This window comes from Mesoplodon bidens (assembly GCF_964165515.1).
Source record: "Mesoplodon bidens genome assembly, contig: HAP1_SCAFFOLD_179, whole genome shotgun sequence".
Lineage (NCBI taxonomy): Eukaryota > Metazoa > Chordata > Mammalia > Artiodactyla > Ziphiidae > Mesoplodon > Mesoplodon bidens.
This window is the reverse complement of record NW_027671490.1, coordinates 111,292-133,879: the sequence shown is the minus strand read 5'-3', so window position 1 is coordinate 133,879 and position 22,588 is coordinate 111,292. Positions and strand designations below refer to the sequence as shown.

The window sequence follows — 22,588 nt, the reverse complement described above, 5'->3', positions numbered from 1 at the left end:
ATTTCAAGACCCAGCACTGTAACTGACACATAGAATATAAGCAATAAAATTTGCTGAAAGAATGAATGAGTCCCCACAATTCTAAGAATAATTTTAAGACCAACGCAGACCCCATATCTACCATGGTCTATGACAGAAGTATCCAGAGATGAAAGCCTGATCTCAGCTAGTGGTAGAGCTGACAGAATTTATCTAGTTTTAATAATTTACAGCTCATCCCATTACATCTAGGCATAGTACCTATGTGAGCCATACAATTAAATGTGGACTGAAAAAAAATGCACAACCTAAAAGTTGAGAATTATGTTTTATTTGGAGGACATACTGAGGACTTAAATCAGGAGACAACCTCTCAGATAGCTCTGAGGGACTGTTCCGAAGAGGTAAGGGAGGGCACAGGATATTTAGGGGTTCTTGCAAAAAAAAAACCCAGGTAGTTGGAACATCAAAAGATTACTGTTAATTAAAGAAACTAGACATCTTAATTAAATAAATTTAGCACTTTTCTATATATGGTGAGATGCAAGAATCTGGTCTCATGGAAATCATTCCCTTGATATGCACTTTAATTATCTAGGGCCAGTATCCTGTTTTCTCCATCCTGAATCCCCTCAGGGTGCAGCATTGGGGGTGGCTTCAGTGGCTGATGGCTTGATGGCTATAACATCCTTTGTACTGATACCGCAGGCTACATTCTTTGTCCACGTAAATGACTTGAATATGGATAGTAAATCTGTGGATTTGCAAAACGTAATTCTTGGAGCATTTTTAGAAGGACAAAGTTAAGGGCAATTTCAGAAGCACTAGCAGCTAAAATTGCTATTTATACTTTTCCACCGGTAGGTAGTAATCTGTTGTTGCTATCTTCAGTATTCCCAAGGGATAACAAAAGCCATTTAATTCTAGAAAGAAATGTAAAATTTAGCACAATGCAACTTCCATAAAACCAAACACACAAACACACACCCAACTCTCGCAGATATGAAGTAATAATCTAAAATAGAATCCTGGAACTAATTGCAAAAAAAGAGCAAATGTACTCATATTGGATTTTATTAATGTTTGAGATATATATATATATATATATATATATATATATAGGTATTTATTAATAAAATTCAGAGTTGCTATATGGAGAAATAGCTTTGTACCAATATTGTCTTTGTGTGTGTTTATCAGTAATGTATGAGATTGCCTCCTATGCTCCTTTTCCTTTATTCTCTTGCAGGCAGTAGATGTAGTTATCAGTTGTTTTTAAAATTTCTAGGCAGCCAAAGGGCTAGTATCACTTAAATAAAGAAGGCAAATTGTCCTAAAGTAGGAACAATTTTCCTTCATTATGGAACATAAAGTCCTCCTATGAAGGGGGAAGAATTTCATAGCTAAAAGCTTTCAACTACAGAAGATGTATGAGTAACTATGTATGTTGTTTCAAAGTGGACTCTCTATAATTAATGTCTAGGGGTTATCTTTGGTATATAATGGATTTTGATTTTTTAAATATTATTAGATAATCTACAAAAGAATATATTTAATTGTATGTAAGTTATGAGAAATAATAAAAACTCCTGCAAACACACCACCAAAACTAAGAACTAGAATCAAAACTGCTGAGTCTTCTCTCTGTTCTCTACCCTGATCCCACCTTCCTGCTTTCACCAAAGAAATCACTCTGATCTTGGCTTTATGTTGAACATCCACATAATTTTTATCTGATTTTGCTTATTATTGAGATTTATAAAATTGATATCATACTTTAGTCTTCTGTGCTTGCTTTTTTTACTCAACATTATGTTTCTGAGGTTCATCCACTTTACTTTAACTAGTGTTCATTCATTTGTACTACTGTATAATATTTTATTGTATAAATACAAGAAAATGTGTTTATTATTCTATTAATGATATTTGGGTTGTTTGGGGCCTATTACGGACAGTACTTCCATGAACATTTATTTTAATGTTTCCTGGTACACATGTGCAAGATTTAACATAAGTAAAAGAGTAGACATACTAAGAGTAGAATTGCTGAGTTGTAGGGAATTCAAATATTCAACTTTAAAAATGCATGTCAAAATGTTTTCCAAAGTTATGGAATCAATTTTCAGCCCTTTTGCTCTATAGCTTCACCAGTTAGAATGGCCATTCTAGTCTTTTGTTCCTTGTATTAGTCTGCTCAGGTTGTCCTAGCAAAATACCTCAGATTCAGTGGCTTAAAAAACAAGAGATTTATCTTCTCACAGTTCTGGAGGCTGGAAGTCCAGGCTCAAGATGTTGGCAGTTTTGGGTCCTCCTGAGGCCTCTGTCCTTGACTTGCAGATGACCACTGCTTCCTTGCTATGTCCTCACATGGCCTTTTCTCTGTGTGTATACATCCCTCTTATCTCTTTCTCTTCTTACAAGGACACCAGTCATATCAGTTAGGGCCCCACCATTATGACCTCATTCAACCATAATTATGTTTTTAAAGTCCCTGTCTCCAAACAGCCACATTGGGAGATGGGGCATCAACATACGAATTTTAGGGAACACAATTCAGTCCATAACAATTTTAATTTGTATTTCTCTAATTACTGATAGGCTGAGAATCCTTTCATTTGTTTAACAGTTGCCTATGTTTCCTATTCTGTGAAGTCCAGAGAATATCTTTTGTCCATTTTTCTACTGTTTATCTTTTTCTTACTTATTTGTATTGTTTTTTAAATACAAGCAAATAATCTTTGGTCAGCTATATATGACACAAATAAGTTATTTCATACCTTCTAACATTTTTAATGTTGTCTTGTGATAAATAGCGGCTCTCAATTTTAATGAAATCAAATTTATCTTTTAGCTTAGTGTCTTTTTGTTCTACTTAAAATGTCCTTCCCTAGTTTAATGCTACCCAGATATAGTATATTTTCTTCTGAAAGTTCTAGTGTATCTTTGTTTTATATTCAAGCCATTAATGCACTTACAATCGACTTGTCGGTATTATCCAATTTCTTTGTTTTCTTATGAATAATTAAGTTTTCCAGGACCATTTTGGGATGAATGGATTTTTTAGGTGTGTCTGAGCTGTTCTTGACCATTCACATAAATTTCAGAATTGGCAATCCTGTAAAACCTCTATTAAGTATTTTTATTGTAATTGTATTGACTATATAAATTAAGTTGGGGAAAAATTATACCATTATGATGAGTCTTTTCAATCCATAAACAAGATGTACCTCTCCATTTATTTAAGATTTCTTTAACATCTTTCAATAAGGTTTCATTTTCTCCATAAATGTCTTGCACATTTTTAATTAGATTTATTCCTATGTAGTTTTTTTTTCCACTTTAAATAATTTTTAAGCTCTCTCTTTGTTCCTGGTTTATAGAAATCCAATAGATTTTTGCATCTTGAGCTTATATCTACCATCTTGCTAATATTGTTTTTTAGTAAGAGAGAGGATTTTCTTAGCAAAGAGGAATAAATGTAAAATTAAGTAAAAAGGTTATGGGTCAGCTCTGGTCAATAGAACTTTCCATGATAATGGAAATGTTCTTAGTGCTGTCAAAAACTACAGCCATTAGTCACATGTGTTTTAAAATTTTTAAATGTAAGTTCAATAAAATTAAAATTTCAGTTCCTAAGTCAAACTTGCCCACATTTCAAGTATTTAATAGCCACTTGTGACTAATGGACACTATACTGGACATTGTATCTCTAGACTATTAGACTGTGAAGCCATGGCGTCCCGGGATTTTATCTTTGTCAATGGCATAGTGAGATCTTTTATGTGACAGTTATTCTGTTATTAAAAAGAGAAGTTACTTAACCAAGTCATCCCTAACTTTTTGAAATAATCCAACATAGCTTTCACCATCCATGAATTTCTTGAATCATATTTATGTTTCTAAACTATTTCTTGTATCAGGTGTTCACTTTGTACCAAGTTCATTGTCCTAAAATGGCACATACCAGAGTATCAAGAGGTTCCCTTATTCCTGATAAGCTGTGATTGGATGAAGAAGACCTTGTTACCCTGCCTGTCTGATTTTTATTATAATCAGATGTTAATCTGTACCAGTCTCCATATTCAAAATTCACCTTCAAAATTATATGTTATTTACATGATGGTTGTCTTTATTTCATTTAGCTAGTATCATGACCTTATAAATGCAGTTTTGGTCATTTTCTACTAAAACCTCATATTTATCTGTGTGGAAAAACATCTCCTACTTGTTTGTCCTCTTATAAACTCTTCCTGTAATTTAATCCTCATGAGCTTTATTTCCCCTAATTGTAATTACTTAATATTTTGTAAAACATTTAAGAGATCACTGGTATGCTCTTTTTTTCAATCATCTATACATTTAAACAGTGTGTTGCAATAAGAAATAGTACTGGTAATCAGAAGACCAGAGTCCTAGTTTTACCCATAAAAATGAACTATATGTGCATTTAAATAAGTTTTATATAAGGTTATATAAGGTTTATTCTGATTCTAAAATTGTTATGATTATTTAGAAAATTATGTGTGAAATATGGCATTATTCAAAACCAATAGAGGTTTGAAATCTATTAAAAATCTACAAAGAATTCAACTATTTCACCTTTTTCCCTGATTTGATATTAAACTGTAATCCTTCATCTTTCACTTACAGCATGCTGTAGCTGCTGTTGACACAAAGACAAAATATAATGTCTAAATATTGTGTACTTGTTTTTTAAATGAATACTTTTGTTTAAAATTGTCTTTTACATAGATTCTTGATTCCCTTTTCACAACTTTTCCATTCCCCATGCTACTGCAATCAATCACTCATGATAGAAAATTATTCTCTTTTCTGTTTGCTAAAGCTCTTTTTAAAATACCAAGTTTCAAATGATCATCAATTCAAGAAACTTTGGGAAATGAACCTCATCATTTCCAGAATGAATATTTTGTTTCACTGGCTACCAGGACACCATCCTCTCCTAGATTTCTCCCCTCCTCACTCACCATTCCTTGGCAGTCTCCCTTGGTGATGCCTCCCATCCCTCAATGTCTTTAAGAATGCCCTAAGGCTCATTCCTGGCCCCCTTCACTCTCCATCTACCTTAACTACTCATGAGTTTTAATCTAGTCCCATTACTTGAATGGGAAGATGACTTATGATTCCCCAATTCGTACTTCTAGCCCTAAGCACTCACCTAACCTCCAGACTCCTAATTCCAATTTCCCACTAAATATCTCCAATCTATGCATAATAGACATTTCAAACTTAGCAAATAAAACTAAATATTTTGCTTTGATCCATCCATTGCACTCCCGTTTTTCCTGGCTCCATAACTCATCCAGTTGCTCAGGCCAAAAATGTTAGATTCATCCTTAAACTCTCACTTTCGCACAATTCCTGTGTCCAGTCCATCAGAAATTCTTGCCAGTCTAACTTGAAAATACATCCTGAATCCACCTACCTCTCACCTTACTCTTGCCGTCTTTACTTACTCCAAGCCATCATTGCTTGCCTCATCTAATGCAATAGGCAGCCTCTTCCACAACCTCCTTGCTTCCTCCCCTCTTGCCCCAATCCTTATAGTCTATAACCATTACAATAGCCAGAATAATCACAAAAAAACCATGAATCATATCACATTATTTCCCAAAACCTGTTCCCATCACTTTAGAATAAAAATTAAACTTTTTACCTGTCCCACATGCTTTATTCAGTATTTCTTCTGCCCTACTCTCCAAGCTCGTTTACTACTACTCTTCTCTCACACACACATCCAGATTTTCTTTCTGCAGTGGCTTTCCCAACATCAGGGCCTTTGCACTTGCTATTCCCTAAAACCTGGAAGATTTAAAAAATCTGTAAGATTCCTCCAAGCAAGATCTTAGAAGGTATTTACATTTCATTTTGTAGAGACATTTGGTAGAAGACATTTTTGCAAAAGATAGATACATTTTACTTTGGCGGCTATTCACACATCTGGCAATTTCCAAGTTGGTTAAATAACAAATGTGAATTGATGAAGCTAAAATAAAAGAACTGTAGTTGGTGAGACCTATGTGTTTTAAACTGTGAACTTTGAGGAATTGTAGACATGCAAACTCCACCATGGTTTCAGTGTTAATGTGTGAGAATTAGCTAAGGTATTTTCCAAATACTCATTACTCTCTAAAGAGCTTCTGGGCAGGAAATCAGAACAGGGCCTGTGGACCTGAATTTTATCTAGTACCACAGTTGATTCTGTTGCAGGTGGTTTTCAGTCAGCCCTTTGAGAGACACCAAGCTGGGGTATTTGCCCAGATATGATTACCAATGGTCATGCAAGTCACCAATGAGATACAATCGAGAATCAACAAATGACTGAAAAGAGTGACAAAAGAAGAAGAGGATCCAGTAAGGATCAGTAGAGACGCTATCCCAAGCACTCTTGGCTAGGAGTTTTACACATCCATTCATATAAATGGATGATAGTTAACAGCCAAATGGCACTGCACATTTTTTTAAGTTGCTGAGTATTAAAGTGTATGGCTAAGCATCATAAGTTTTGTTAAATTATATTTTGGTTGCTATAAAATTAGGTGTACATTGTGTGTCATAGATGTAGGGATACAGATGTGTAAATATATGTCATTGTTTCAGTTCTTCAGCTGCTACTTCATAATGTCTTTGCAACTTCTAAATGAAGGGCCTCTTCAAATATTGTTTAGAAAGGAAAGATACCTGTTCATCCCTGTCCACCTCCCTTTCTTCATCCCCTTCCTTGTCCCTTCCCTTTTTTTTTTATATCTTTATTGGAGTATAACTGCTTTATAGTGTTGTGATCCCTTCCCTTCTTGAACAAATTAGTCCATTAAGTGAGGTAAAATAACCCTTTGTCAGCATGGGGGAGGTGGGCATTCAAGGAACCAAATGACTTGGCATTGGGTCTCAGAGTCTGAGAAAGGGGAGAGGATGTCTGCATAAGGGAGCCTGGAGTTGACTGCTGAAGTCTGATTCGTGTGAAAGGGCATCCACATGAGGAAGTGGCCTTGGCAACCACTGTGTACAGATTGTCCTAACCCGTGCCAGGTGGAGAAAATGTGTGGATGGGAAAGTGGCAGCTACAAGAATTTACTTAAATACAGGAAGATTGATCAAATAATTAAGGATATTAAGAATATGGTAATCAGTGTTATTTTAATATCTGTGGAGGGAGTTAAAATATGAAAAGGGCAAAAACTAGAATGAAAGGGTGTTGAAAGGGAATGGAGGATGTTAATGTGAACACATGATTTTCAATATAGAGACATTATAGAAAAAACATAGACTATATGTATGCATATGTTTATGAATGTGTTTGTGAATATGTGTAAATGGTTATGAATATGTGTTTTCATATGTGTGTATGTATATATGTACATAAATCCCCTAGCTCTGCCTATTGAGAGTACCTGGGACCACTGCTTCCCAAGAGCAATGACTACACCTAGTGTCCAGATCTTGGTTTCTAAATACAGCTCTCCAACTGAAGGAACTAAAGCTCTTTGGAGAAATGGCTGATTCTAGAACCGCTACAGGGAAAATATAAGATGACCCTAGAACATATTATTGTTTCAAGAAGTAAGGGATCAGCCATAAAAAGAAGCGAAATTGAGTTATTTGTAGTGAGGTGGATGGACCTAGAGTCTGTCATACAGAGTGAAGTAAGTCAGAAAGAGAAAGACAAATACCGTATGCTAACACATATATATGGAATCTAAAAAAAAAAAAAAATGTCATGAAGAACCTAGGGGTAAGACGGGAATAAAGACACAGACCTACTAGAGAATGGACTTAAGGATATGGGGAGGGGGAAGGATAAGCTGTGACAAAGTGAGAGAGTGGCATGGACATATATACACTAGCAAACGTAAAATAGATAGCTAGTGGGAAGCAGCCGCATAGCACAGGGAGATCAGTTTGGTGCTTTGTGACCTAGAGGGGTGGGATTGGGATGGTGGGAAGGAGAGCGATGCAAGATGGAAGAGATATGAGGATACATGTATAACTGATTCACTTTGTTATAAAGCAGAAACTAACACACCATTGTAAAACAAGTATACTCCAATAAAGATGTTAAAAAAAAAAAAGAAGGGAGATATCACAGAATAATTGGGAAACATCAAAGGATATAGAAGCCAAACTGAAGGGGTTTCCACTGGACAAATCTTGAACAATCTCAGCCTCAAAATAAATAATGGCAGAAATGTATTATACTCAATTGAATAAAATAGGAGTCTATGAGTTCATACTGATTTAAATAATTAAATTGAGTAAATTATGTTTGATGAGGAACAGGATATTTACATAATTACAAAGTGCCTTACCACAAAAATTATTAATAATGAAGGAGAAAAAAATAACTTTACAATGGAGAAGACTGGGTGATACACCTTAATCAAATGAGTCACATGATATTCCAGTAAGGTTACAGGTTAAAAGTTTGCCAAAATTGTTTGATAGGAAGCAGTGAGAAGAACAGAGCTTCACCACTGTGTTATTCCTGCCAACTACACATATCCTGAATAATCATGAGACAAATACAAACAGCTAAGTCCTACAAAATAACTGATCCATATTCTTTAAAACTTTCTAGTTCGTGAGATTCAAGGGAAGCCTGAGAAAATTTTCCAGATTAAAAAACTAAAGAGACAGGACAACTAGATGCAACATGTGACACTGGGCTGATCCTTTTATTATGAAGGACATGATGGGGATAATTGACAAAACTTGAAAGGGGTCTGAGGATTAGTAGCTCTGTGGTCATGTGTCAGTGTTAATTTCCTTATTTTCATGATTATATTTGGATGTGTGTTTGTAGGAAATACTAGAGGATTTGGGGGAGACATTGCATTGTGTTAGCAACTACTCTCAAATGGTTTGGGAAATAAATTATTTTTATTGTCATTTCAATCTTTCTTTAATTTTCGAGATTGTTAAAAGAAGGCAAAAAAAAGAGGAGTAACCCTCCTTTTCCTGGCGACTGCCATAGTTAAAAGCTCAGTTTACAATGGTGGTCAGTTTTTCAGTCTATTTGTGCTAATTTCTGTTACTAACAACATAGCATCTTATTTTCTATTTGAGGTTTTTGGATTTTTCCGAATTATGCTTTTGCTTTTTATTCTATCAAATGTCTATGAATTTGATAAAGTCCTCGGTATTAACACAAAATCAGTAAGATTCATAAAAATAAAAATAAGTTCTTGGAGAAATTTATAAATTTCTACCTGCATTCAAATTGGAGTAAGTTGGCAAGAAATTTATAAGGGGAAAATACTATAAGGAGCACTCCCATTCAGAAACTCAAAATGGTTGCACGTGTTTATCTTGTAAGAGGTCTGTGATGAAACAGCAGGATGAAGGCTATATGTCCAAACTTAAATGCAATCTTTTACATCGCCTTTCGTGTCAGGCCATGTAAGAACTGGGCAATTCAAGAAGTAAATTAGAACAATTCTTATTTTCAATAATTTCTTAGGTCAACACTTAGAATAATGAAACACTTATCTTTAACTCCAAGAAATCTGGACAGTTATTAAAGCAAATGTGTTGTCCTACTGGCCTACACCTGGTTACAAACAGCAGTACGACTTCAGAAAACCCTGGACACTGAGTGGGCTTTCTAACTATAGCTTTTTCTTTCTATAAAGGTGTTTTACAAGAATGCTATCTTTTGTGAAAATGTGGCCTTTAGAAAGGGTACACTAAGGTCTGTGACTTTTAGACCTAGAAAAGATTTGAAATATTTTCTTAGCCTGGGAATCCACATTTTAGAGGCATAGAAAGAGAAACCCAATGAAATTAAATATTTTGCCCACCATCAAATGGCAAACAAGTAATAACGACAACACTCAAGCCTCTGTCTTCTAAATCCATTGAATGCAGCATAAATAGATTTCAATAACTGCTGATTTTCATTGTCCTCAACACTACATTCCTTCTGTGCCTTATCCCTCTTCTTTTAAGAGGGATGACAACATTATCTGCAAACTTTATCTATAACTATTTTTTTTTAATTTTGCTGTTTTGTAAACTTTTTGTTTCTATGTTGAAAATGTGTAAGGACATTTACCTTCTTTCTTGAAACACCTTTGCCTGCATTTATCACATTTTATTGTTGAACTATCGTGTAGCAATAAGTACAAAAGCGCCTCTAGTAGAGGAGATAATATCAGAGGCAACAAGGTGTGTGTATGGGGGGCGGGGTTAGAGTTGACGTACCTTAAGGGAGATGAGGAGAGAGGGAAGAGAATAGAAAGTTTATTTATTTGAAAAAATATGGCAAGTTAGAGAATTTTGGCTAAACTTAATACAATATAGCTTTCCTTAACTTAAATTCCGGGTTAACTTCCACTCTTTACATTGCCACAGACTAGGGAATAAACAAAGCCAAAAGATTTTTGGTACCACCATTTTGTGTTAATTTCATAAAGATTTCTACAAGACTTTTAAAAAATAAATTGAAAAACGAAAGTCTTGTCTTTAGCTTATTTTCCCTGCATTCTTGCACTTTAATAAGTTGATAAATGGCATTTAAACTCAATAGTTATGATTAATTCTGTCCCACAATTTTTAAAAGCACTGGGGATTGTGTGCGTGTGCATGTGCCCACCTTTACAACCAGTAAAATAAAGTTCTTGATCCAAAAATTATTATCACTTAGACTATTGAATAAAATCAGATATGATAGAGGGGCCAGCTGTTGGTAGGTTTAAAAGTCACCCTAGGTGATTAATTCATGCAGCAGTGTTGCACGTCTCTCTTTAGATGAAGCACTTAGAAGTAGAACCAAGCATGGATCTAATTTCATATCTGAGATGTGTTTTATTTAGAGTTCTTTGGCAAGTGCTTGCTCTATGTGTTTTTATAGTCTTTGGTTGTGCTATAAAAATGTCAAAATTATGAATTAACAGATATGCAAAAGTGAAATCCTAGAAGATAGGATAAACATGAAGTCCTCTAATTATCACTCAAATAAGTTTGGTTGACACAGAACTGGGAATCAGATAAAGACATTAATAATTCATAATGCTGAAGTTAAAATCTTCTAGTTACAGTACAAAAGAAATCCTAATTTGTACCACAAGGTAATGAATTCAGTACTTTTCATTTGTTAAACATTTGCTTATTACCCTGCACCGTGCATATAAAACTGTTCCCAAATTTGGAGGGCAAACAGGAAAAACAGACACTCTCTACCCTCAAGTTGTTTATACTGCAGTCAGTGAAATTTCTCTACTTTGAGATCTTTTAATTCCTCAGCTCATTGTAACATCTTCTTCAGATGAATTGTTTTTTATTTGTTAAAACCAATGTTTAGCACTTGAAATAGTTTCTTCAATGTTCCTGATAGTGAAATAGAGTCATCATGGTAATTTCCAATACTAATTATAGAGTTGATAGGAGAAATGCTCAAGATTGATAGTAAAGTGATTTCAATAATCTACAAAATGTCTTGAGGTTTCCCAGATAACAACTTGTCTCCCAGACAAAAATGCACTTATTATTTATCTTCCAAGCTTATAAAAAGTTTTGTACTTTAATCATATAGAGATTTTACAACATCTTTTCATTCATATTTTAAGATATTTTGTTCAGTAGATTATCTCATTTAGAAACTATTGATTTATATATACATACTATGTAAATATTAGTATACATTTCTCAATGACTAGATTAGTGCTTTCTTAACTACTTAAATTTGTTTAATTCATATTGTTGTTCTTCAGCATTTCTTTTACTCACTGGAGCCTATCCTGCTGACTTCAAAAAGCCTGAAAAATCTGAAAATCCCATTTAAAGTAACTGTATGGAAAATCTTTAAAATAACATATAATAATGGTAGAGAAGAAGTGTATTGAACATTGTGCTGAGATTATTCCATTAATAAAGAGATTAATCAATAATTCTAATATTCAGACATATAATCAAAATGAAAAACAATCATAATACTGAGCAATGACATTTTCAATAAAGGGAGATATTAAATATTGTATAGGAAACTAGAATCTGCAAAGCAGACAAGTTGGCAATGATTATACATATATTTAAAATATGTTGAAACAGTCATAGACAGTTTTTCTTTTTGGCTGAAAAGAGGCATATTGAAGTGTTTAAGCACTACTTCAACTGGAATAGATATTTAGACACTATACAGAAAACACGATTGCAGAAGAGCAGATATTAGCAGGTGTGTGAATGTGTATGTCTTTTTGTTTTGTTTTGTTTTGTGGTACGCAGGCTTCTCACTGCTGTGGCCTCTCCCGTTGCGAAGCACAGGCTCCGGATGCGCAGGCTCAGCGGCCATGGCGCACGGACCCAGCCGCTCCGCGGCATGTGGGATCTTCCCAAACCGGGGCACGAACCCGTGTCCCTTGCATCGGCAGGCGGACTCTCAACCACTGCGCCACCAGGGAAGCCCGTGTATGTCTTTAATTAATGTATTTTCATTCATTCAAAAAGGGAAGAATGCCAAATTTACTTTAAAGGTGGCATTGTGATATGTTAAAGTTCCATTCTTAGACTTTTGCTGCTGTTGCTGTTCCTTTAGTATTCACCAAAGAGTACCGTCCTGTCATTTATCCAAGTTAGAAATCTAGGAGCAATCCTAGGATTCTCATTATAGGGTCCACTACCTTCATGCTCCCCCCTCAATAAGTAACACATTCTTGGCTCTCCTATATAGGAAAGCTCTCTCCAATGTACGCCTGCTGTGTCACTCTCCGGGTCCAGCATCTCTGCCTCAGCCTCCCATTGAAGTCACTTCTAGTTCATTCTGTGCAGGGCCATTTTTAAACCTTCCTCAGTCCTAGGCAATTGCCCTTTTAGAAGCTTTACCCTAAATGTTATCAAATGCATTAAAATGTGCCCAAGTCACATATCCAATATAATTTAGAGATAACTATATGAAAGCTGAGTAACATTGCTGTTGTAGTAATATTAGTTGAAAATATTAATTACACAAGTTTTGATCTCCATTTTGCAGATTTGTTTTCATATTCTGGAGCCATTTTTTTCAGGTTCCAAACAATTTTCTAAGTCCTTCTCAAACTCCTAGTCCCTAGTGAGTGTGCTTTTACTGTCACAGGGTTGAACAGCCCAGACAGCAAGATGTCTGAAGATGAAGACCATCACAGGGATGAGTAAATCAGATACGTGGAAGTTGGAATGCAAAGTGTTTGTAGAAAAAAATATACAAATCAAGGAAGAAATTGCAGTGTCAATTAATATGATGTATATCAGATGATAGTATTAAAAAGCCAGGTGAAAATAAAATAACTTAATAATGTACCTATTTGTCTGATTGTTTACTAGTGATGTACTGCTCGGTGTAAGGTGAGAACCACAGATATTATCTTCTGGAAAAAAACCCTTTAAGCCCTAACAGTTTCAGTTTATAAATTTCCTCTCTAATAAATGAGGAATAAAATAATTTACAATAAATTAATTATTTCCTCTTCTGAAGGTACCAATACCACAAATTCAGTCAGAAGATGGATCAAGTTTTTCATACATTTCTCTCATTTCACATTTTTAAATAAATGAGACTATATTTTGTCTAATGACTACCAGAACAACTATCTGGAAACTGTGACTTCATTATATGTGAGAGAGTATTTTAGGAGATACAGATGTATATTTAGATGGAGATATAAATACATAGCATATATACACAATATTTAATCAGACACAGGAAATGTCGGATAGCTCCAGAGTGGTACACCCTATGTTCTGAGCTGCTCCGAAATGCAGTTCCTTTTTTTTTTTTAACATCTTTATTGGAGTAAACTTGCTTTACAGTGGTGTGTTAGTTTCTGCTTTATAACAAAGTGAATCAGTTATACATATACACATGTTCCCATATCACTTCCCTCACTTTATAACAAAGTGAATCAGTTATACATATACACATGTTCCCATATCACTTCCCTCCCTCCCTCCCACCCTCCCTATCCCACCCCTCTAGGTGGTCACAAAGCACCCAGCTGATCTCCCTGTGCTATGTGGCTGCTTCCCACTAGCTATCTGTTCTAATGGGAGTTCTCTGGGCACAAAGGGCACTATTTTCTGTAATGAGATTAGAAGAAAGGATTTGCTAATAATTGCTTCTATAGCAACTAAAAATCTTGGAATCCCACCTTTCAGCATTTTGAAAATCTTAAAGGGGATGTTGTCAGTAACAAAAAAAATTGAAGACTGATTATGTATTTAAATTAATGATTCTTTAAATTCATCTTTTAAATTGATTCATGCTTCTCAGAAAATAAAATATGCTAATCCGTATATCCTTTTTCCACTGCGTAGGGCAACTATATCTAAAAACAAAAATACTATCATTTTACTTTCCTTTACTATATTCCTCCACAACTTGTGTTGTACTTTCATATTTTCTTTTCATTCTGCTAGTGAGATATATATCCATATATGTACGTATACATATGTTTATATACACATAATATTTAGATTTTAGATATTTGCATTATGCAGGGCAATCCATAAAATGGATAGATGCTTAATTTTAATACCATTGAATACAATTTTCATAATTTTATACTTTAATTATTTTTGGAAGCACAAACCAGAAAGGGTAAAGCAAACTTGAAATGGAAAAAGATGACCAAGCTGGCATTTTGCATTTCAGACTTTATATTTGGACTACTCAGTGGGACAGATTATAATAACAAACTTTTGCTTTTGCAGGGAGGTCAATCTTTGCTTCTGCATTGCCTCATCTCTTTTAATCCCATCCAGTTTATTTTTCATCTCAGAAACTATATTTTTCATCTCTAGGAACTCAATTTGGGTTATTTTTATATCCTCTGTATGTCTATTTAAGATGTTGACGCTTTCCTTTAAACTTTTTGAACCTATGAAAATTAGTTATAATAACTGTTTGAATGTCTTTGTTTACTGATTGTACCCTTTTTCAGTCTGTTTTCATTAATTAATTTTTCTCCTTGTTATGGGTTATATTTTCCTTCGTCTTTGCATCCCTAGTAATTCTAGATTGCATGTCAGATATTGTGAATTTTACTTTACTGGTTGCAGGGCGTATTTGTATTTTTGTAAATATTTGTAACTTTGCTCAAAGAGGTAGTTAAGAAATAGTTTGATCATTTTGAGGCTTCCTTGTAAGCCTTATTAGGCTGCAAGTGAAACAATTTAGTCTAGGGCTAATTTGGTCCCACTACTAAGCCTATACCCATTGAATACTCTGTGTACTGAATACTCTAGTTTATGCTGCATGTATTAAATTATATCAAGACATATTTGTATAATCTTAAAGCAATAAATGCAACACATAAAAATATAAAAAATTTTAAAAATTAACTTTTATTAAATAAAACAAAAATGTTTTCTTCTAGTAATTGTAGTATTTTAACATATTTAAATACTGCATCCCTATGAAATTCATTTTGTTAATAAATATGAAAAGAGAATCCACCTTTATTTTTCACAGGTGACCAGGGACTTGTTCAAACACTAACATTTAACTGTATTACACAAAACATTATGCCACTGGTTTTTATGGGTTATCATTATAATTAACAGCTTTATACAACCGTTGTCTTGTGCTGTTTGTTGTTCAATGTCTAAAAGTATTGTTTAATATATATATATATATTTTTACTTTTAGCAGTTTAAGCCAGGAGAGTAAATCCAGTTCCTGTTACTCCATCCTGTCCAGAAGCACAGGTCTTAAGTGAAATTTAATACCAAAGGAACAGTTCCAAATTTTACAACGGATCTATCACTGGTTGTTAGCATATCTTCCCACACCCAAGACACCAAGATACCTTCTACTCACTGTTAAAGCTTTATGATGAGCAAAACTTCCACCACTGTGCTTCCTTAGCATGTGTGTATATTTTTAACTTACTGGTTATATATATTCTCTAATTATCCATTATTTTGTCCTTCTTTTTGATTAGATATTGATATCCACATTTTTTTTCTAATAGCTCACAGAAATTTCTCTCATTAACAACACCAATAGAAATAACAATAAAAATCGCCTTGGGGGACCAAATTTATATCACATTATCAAGTTTTTATTTTGCTCCCATAAAACTTCTGCAAAATACAACCACTGTCTATCATCAGTATCATTAGAACAAAACCAAGTCATTCTAATCTCAAAAGCACAATATTTTATTTAACTTAATAAATTTCACATTATAAAAATTTTCTCATAGCATCATCCTTAATTCCTCAGTATTCACTAATACTGGGGGATTTTTCTTTCAGTTATTTGAGACTAAGGATGATTTTATTCATCTCTACAACCTGGTATATATATATGTACAATGTTTGTCAAAAGGTGGATATTCAAAAAAATTCTTGACTAAATTATGGTAATTCATGTGATCAGTTCTGCAGTTCTTAAAACTTTAAATTACTTGTTAATTCTAAGAGAAAGTCAGATAATTTTTAGAAGGATTTCCAAACCATGCTAAAGTGTCAGCCTTCATTTCCTTGTGTGAGGGAAACAGGAGAGAAATAGATGGTTTTAAAGTTCTCCAAGCTTCTGTGTCCTTTATACATCCACAATTTTAATCCTTATCATTTTCAAGATTTGCTAAATTATTTGAGGTGATCCATTCTCTTATTAAAGTTACATATTTTATGTCACATACTGAGCATATGAACAAATAACTTACTGATAAATGACAATGCCCATAACATCAGGTTAATCTGATTTCCATGAAATGAGCTATAACTTCAAGAATATTAATTCATCTAATAAGGGTGATGATTTACATAATGTTGCCTAAAATATTTCTCTTGATTATTTAAGAGAGTTTTCCTAGGGGAAAATAGCTGGGAAGTCTATAGAAAAAAAAAATGACAACCATGATTAATTTAATTCCAGTCTAAAGGACTCCATATATAATGTATTTGAGAAAACCAAGTCACTATTATAGATTCAGATAAATGGTTGTATATATGAGATATTTTTAATGTAACCCAAATTATAAGAAATAGTTTTTTGGTATAGAAGCAACCACTCTTTTACCTAAAGGAAAATATAAAATCTGAGTTCATTGAAAATTTGCCTCATTGCCCTCTGTTAGTTTGTGCCTGCCCCATCCTTAGGGGCCCAGTTAAGGACTATTCTATCATCCATACATCAGAAGAGAATGTCTGTGTTCTATGTTGATAGTCAGTCTAAACAAATATTTATACAGTTGAGATCAGAGATATAAAATGTCAGTTCCAAATCCACCCATGATGGCACATATACCAGACAGATGACAAAGGTTATAAAGGCCTGTGAAATACTTGAATCATATTTTGCAACCCTTGAAAGAATTCAAGTTGGAGATTAGCAGAAACCAGGCTCAGTTCTGTCCATAATCCCCTTTATCTGTCTTCTAGCCAACAATATGAAAACCTGAAGCCAAGCTGACAAATAGAGTGTGAAGGGCCTTCTACTGCATTTAAGAAAAAACTGAGACTTGCTATAGGTAGAAATTATCTTTTCTATTACTATTATTGTTGATGTTGTTGTTATTCATAGAAATAATGAAAAAAGACCCCTAAATAACATTATTCTGCTGGATTCTTTACTATATGCAACACAATAAATTAACTCGCTTCATATTACACTGGGCATATAACATGAAAACATGTGCAGAGAACAGAAATCAGTATCTGTACAGACAAATGCCCCTGTGATAGAGAAATCTATTATTTTAAGTCCAGACAATTAGATCTATTAAGGTGTAAGAGTGTTTCAGTACAGTCCTGCTAAAAGTAAACCTTAAAAGTAAATCGAAAAAAAAAAAGGAAAACTGATGCCAGTTAGATACAAAATATAAGATTATGCTATGTATATGGGACAGGATAGAACTCTGAATGCACTCACATGTAGGGAAAGCAATATTAGTGACAAATCAACTAATGTCCTTATTGAGCATAGACGTTCCAAGAAGGGTGAAGAGTACTGTATATTAGATGTAAGACTCATAATATTCAAGTTAGTTGTAAAAGAAACAAGGTAAATGCTTTCAGTCAATAGGATAGGCTGAACTGATATTGAGAATCCTTTCTTGCAATCTGAACACACAGTTTGTTATACTTGTGTTTTCTTTTATATGTTGCTTTTACATGTAGCAACACATAAAAAGAAAATGAACAAGCTTACAAAAAATGGGGGGGGATCCCCAGTCTCAGGATTTAAGGAGAAAAAACAAATTCAACATTAGAATAGTGAGGAGGAGTTGAAACCAAGAAATTCAAGGGGGCCCTGGAAATAATAAGCCTTGTTTTTGAGGGCTGGCTTTAAATATCTGTTGTCTTATCAGAAAACAGGTAGATGCTGTTACAGTCTTATCAGAAAACAGGTAGATGCTGGAAAACAATAGAATAATATCTTCAAAGTACTGAGCACATATAGCTGTCCAAATTAAAATTCTACACCTCATTTTAAAAAACTACTCAAGAACAAGAAGTAAAGAAATTTTCATTCATAGACAAAGAGGAATTACCACCCACAAACTGTAACAACAACAACAACAAAATGACTAAAGCAGTAGCAGCAGCTATTGGAATTATCTGAAGGCATTAAAAAATATTCTGATGCCTGAAGCCAATACTTGGAGATTTATTTTTTTTTAACCAGTGATCTAGGCGGTGTTTCAATAATGGGAGCTTTAAAAAGTTCTCACATAATTCTCATGTGTTTTAGGCAAGATTGGAGACCATTGTACAAAGAATGTTCTTCAGTAAGAAAGAAAATAAGCATAATAAAAAGAAGTAGGAAGGTGCACTGAACAGTGACCAGCAAAGAAATTTGTAATGTTGGAATGAATCTGAATAACGGTTGAGTGTAAAAAATAATAGCCAATGGGGGTATGTACAAAGTAAAACTAAAACACTAGATAATATACTGAAATACTGGAGATCAGATTTAAAATTTGAGGGGTCCATGAACCGCTTAGGAGGAAGATGAGATAATTAGTTTTAGACTTTTTCAAGTTAGAAATATATGTCAAATTTTTCAGAAAACACTAAAAATGAATACTTCATATATGATTCATAAAAAGGTAGACCATAAAAAGAGAATGAAAAATGTGTTTAAACGAAGTTAGTACCGGGAGGGATGAAACATGGAAAAATAAAGGAGAAATAGATCAATAATCACAATACATTTGATCACAGAGACAATAAAAATAAATTTAAAAATTCCAGTTTGGGCTTCCCTGGTGGCGCAGTGGTTGAGAGTCTCCCTGCCAATGCAGGGGACACGGGTTCGTGCCCCGGTCCGGGAGGATCCCACATGCTGCAGAGCGGCTGGGCCCGTGAGCCATGGCCGCTGAGCCTGCGCGTCCGGAGCCTGTGCTCCACAACGGGAGAGGCCACAACGGTGAGAGGCCCGTGTACTGCAAAAACACACAAAAAACAAAAAACAAAACAAAACAAAAAAAATTCCAGTTTATGCTGCTTACAAAAGACATATATAAACTATTTTTAAGATGCAATGCAATACTTCACTCGAAATAATTAATTATATACATGATAAATGATTTTTAAGATTACATATTTGGCATGATGACATGTCTACAAATTTTTAAAACTCAAAGCAATCATGTGTTTTTCATGGATTCATTTGCATATAGTAAAAAGTTCAAGCATGGATTCAAAGTATTTATATTCAATTCATGATACCAGTTATCTAAGAAGAGGAAAAATGGGACTGAAATGAGAATAGAGAGGAGAGAAAAGAAATGTGTGTGTATCTGTGTGTTTGTGTGTGTGTGTGTGAACACACGTACAACAAATGTGTGCTTCTTTCACAGCATGATTCACTGTATTCCATCACAATATTAAGAAGATTTCACACAATATGGGCATCTCTGCAGAAATTAAAATTGTCCCATGCTTATGTGTATTGGGCAATGAGCTCACCTTACTATTTCCATCCATTCTTCAATTAAAATCTAGAAATGTGAATGGGCTGGTAGAATTTAGTTAGTGAGCCAATTATCTTTACAGAACATGCTAGTTATGCACAGCTTTTCCTTGGCTTAACTATGTTTTAAAATAGCAGGCATTCATTTTACGTCTTTAATTGATGGCTATCACACACAATTAGTTTGAAATTTCTTATCAATATGCTTGAAATATACTTGGTTGAATCATTGGAGTAATCTTTTTTGAACTTACCCAAAAGTATGTGTTTAGCCTTCCTAAACACAGTGGCACATTTCCAAGTACAAAGTAGTTGCATTAGAATTATTCCTAATATGAAGACATTCAATATTTGTGGCAACAAATTTTCTCTTGAAAACTTAGCTTCCAGATGGAAGAAAAATAAGGGTAGAAATGTATTTAAAGGCAAATTTGAAGATGAGAAATCAAAATTCACATTCCATAGTGAAAGAAAAAGGGTTAGTAATTACAGAGAGAAAGGCAAATACAATGCAAAAATTATTGGAACATATTTTGCTCAATTACAAACAAACTTACATGGTAAGTTGTAGCTTCCATTATTGCACCAATTTGTAGCATATTTTAATATTTTCATTTTGAAAGGAAAATTTTAAAAAGTCATCTATTGTTTTTTTAGAAAGTATCTAGAGTGGTTGAAGTGAAATAACTTTCAGAAAATGTGTTAAAATGGGGCTACAAAAGACTTAGGAGGACATAAGCTTGGTTCTTATTATGGACAGTTTGCAGATCAGCCATGGGGATACACATTATTTCCAATTTAAAATGAATGATGATTCTATACACATATATATGCATCTTATCATATTGATTATAAACCAAGTAAAATCTCATGAAATCTAAATATGTTTGAAAAACTTAAACCTATTTTTATGTTTTTCCAAACACTAGAAAATGAAAGCAATTTCTGTTGTTTGTCATTTTCTTTTGGACTCTCTTGGCTTCCTGAAAATGATTATGTCAAGATATTGGAGAAATATTCATAGGAAGCAACAGAGGCCATGAGAATAGAGACCTACACTGCTTCCTCATTAGAAAAAATAAAATAAAAATTCCTGTCTATCCATTTCAAATTACACTCAGGGATGCTTATAATATAGAATTTGAAAGTTGAATACATACTAGTTGTCAAGTAGTCAGCCCCGTTGATTATTCATGCATTCCCTCCTAAGTATGTTGTTCTTAGAATTCAGAGGGGTCCTTTAATCACACCCCCCATCTTGACCACTCACATCTCCAGATTTTCCTACTTCACGGCATATTGGTGTTTAACTTATTAAACAAATATTTGTTGAACAATTACTATGCATGCTAAGCAAAGGGGATCAAAGATGAATGAATATTCATTTGTCTTTAAGGAGACACAGTCTACTGGAGAGAGGCAGAACTGTGAACAGATGACTGCATAAAGAGGCAAAGTCAAGTCTTATTTATTCAGAGGAAGAAGTCCCCGTGATCAAGCAACAAGTAAAATCATTTCAGTGTGCAAGACATGGATTTGTGATTGAAAATGCACAAGCATATTTATTATCCATCATAGATGATCACCTATTATAATCAGGGAGATTTCTTAATGGCACAGCATCTAGAGGAGGACGTCATGCATGAACCTGTCATATTCAGAAAGTAAGGAAGTGGCACAGTGGGAACAATTCAGGAAAGTAAATAAACATGACAGTAGGTTTTAAATCTACTTTACCTGTTCTTACTATTATTAATCTATTTGGGCAAGTGGTAGTTTTCATTGATGTTAGCATTTTTTCATCCACGACTTGAAATCAGACATTAAATATTAATATTATAAAAATATTACAAATGGAATTCATTCACAAATTTATAAAAATAGATCAGCACCAGAGACCTACTTATTGGAAACAAAGTAGGTAGAACAATGAAACTCATTTATAGTTCCTCCTCAACCAAAGTGGACAGAAGTTTTATATGTAGAGGTCAATCCTGGGCCAGAGGCTATTTAATATTTTCATCAAGTCTAGGATGATAGAAAAGCATGTGGATTTAGTCATTTACAGTTCTCTTTAGTTGATAAGACTGATTAATACTTTGTCAAGATCAAAATTCAACATGACCGTAATATGACCTTGACAAATTGGAGAAGTGGTTTAAAACAATGCAATTTAATAAGTCTAAGGGTCAGGTATGGGCTTTAGAGGGATTGGGAAGGAAATGGAAATTATAATAATGTAGGTGATACCATGCCAGTGAGAATGCATTTGTGTGTGTAATATAATATGTAACAAATAATATTGAGTATGACTTGAGTCAAGAATATAGCAATAGCTTTTATTTTTTTTCTCTCTCTCACCATGGCATAGTGCTTACTCACTCACAAATATTTCTAATACATTTCCTCAAAATTTCATCATTAAATCCTGTATCCCTGCTGATAAAAGTAATTCTAAGATATATAAATGAAGAGAAGGGTATAAAGGTACAAATAAGTGGGTGAATATTCATGAAATTACTTTGTATTGTGCTTTACAAATACGATTTATGCATTTATCTTGTTACTAACACATTCATTCATTCATTCATTCAGCAATCATTACATATTTATAGAACTTCTACTAGGTCCCAGGCACTGCATTAGGTGCTGGTAATACAAGGTGTGGAAAAGCAAGCATTGTCCATATTTCTT

General features: G+C 33.9%; 1 long non-coding RNA gene across 2 annotated transcripts in view; it reads left to right on the top strand.

Annotated features, from left to right (window-relative positions):
• LOC308611299 overlaps positions 1–22,223 on the top strand; it is a 40,395-nt gene extending 18,172 nt beyond the window's left edge. The window contains exons 2-4 of one of the 2 annotated variants that reach the window (XR_014014829.1): positions 15,617–15,838; positions 17,359–17,447; positions 21,291–22,223. This is a non-coding gene — a long non-coding RNA (uncharacterized lncRNA). The remainder of the gene's footprint in view (positions 1–15,616; positions 15,839–17,358; positions 17,448–21,290) is intronic. The other variant, XR_014014828.1, reaches the window with a different exon arrangement.
• The last annotated feature ends 365 nt before the right edge of the window (positions 22,224–22,588 follow it).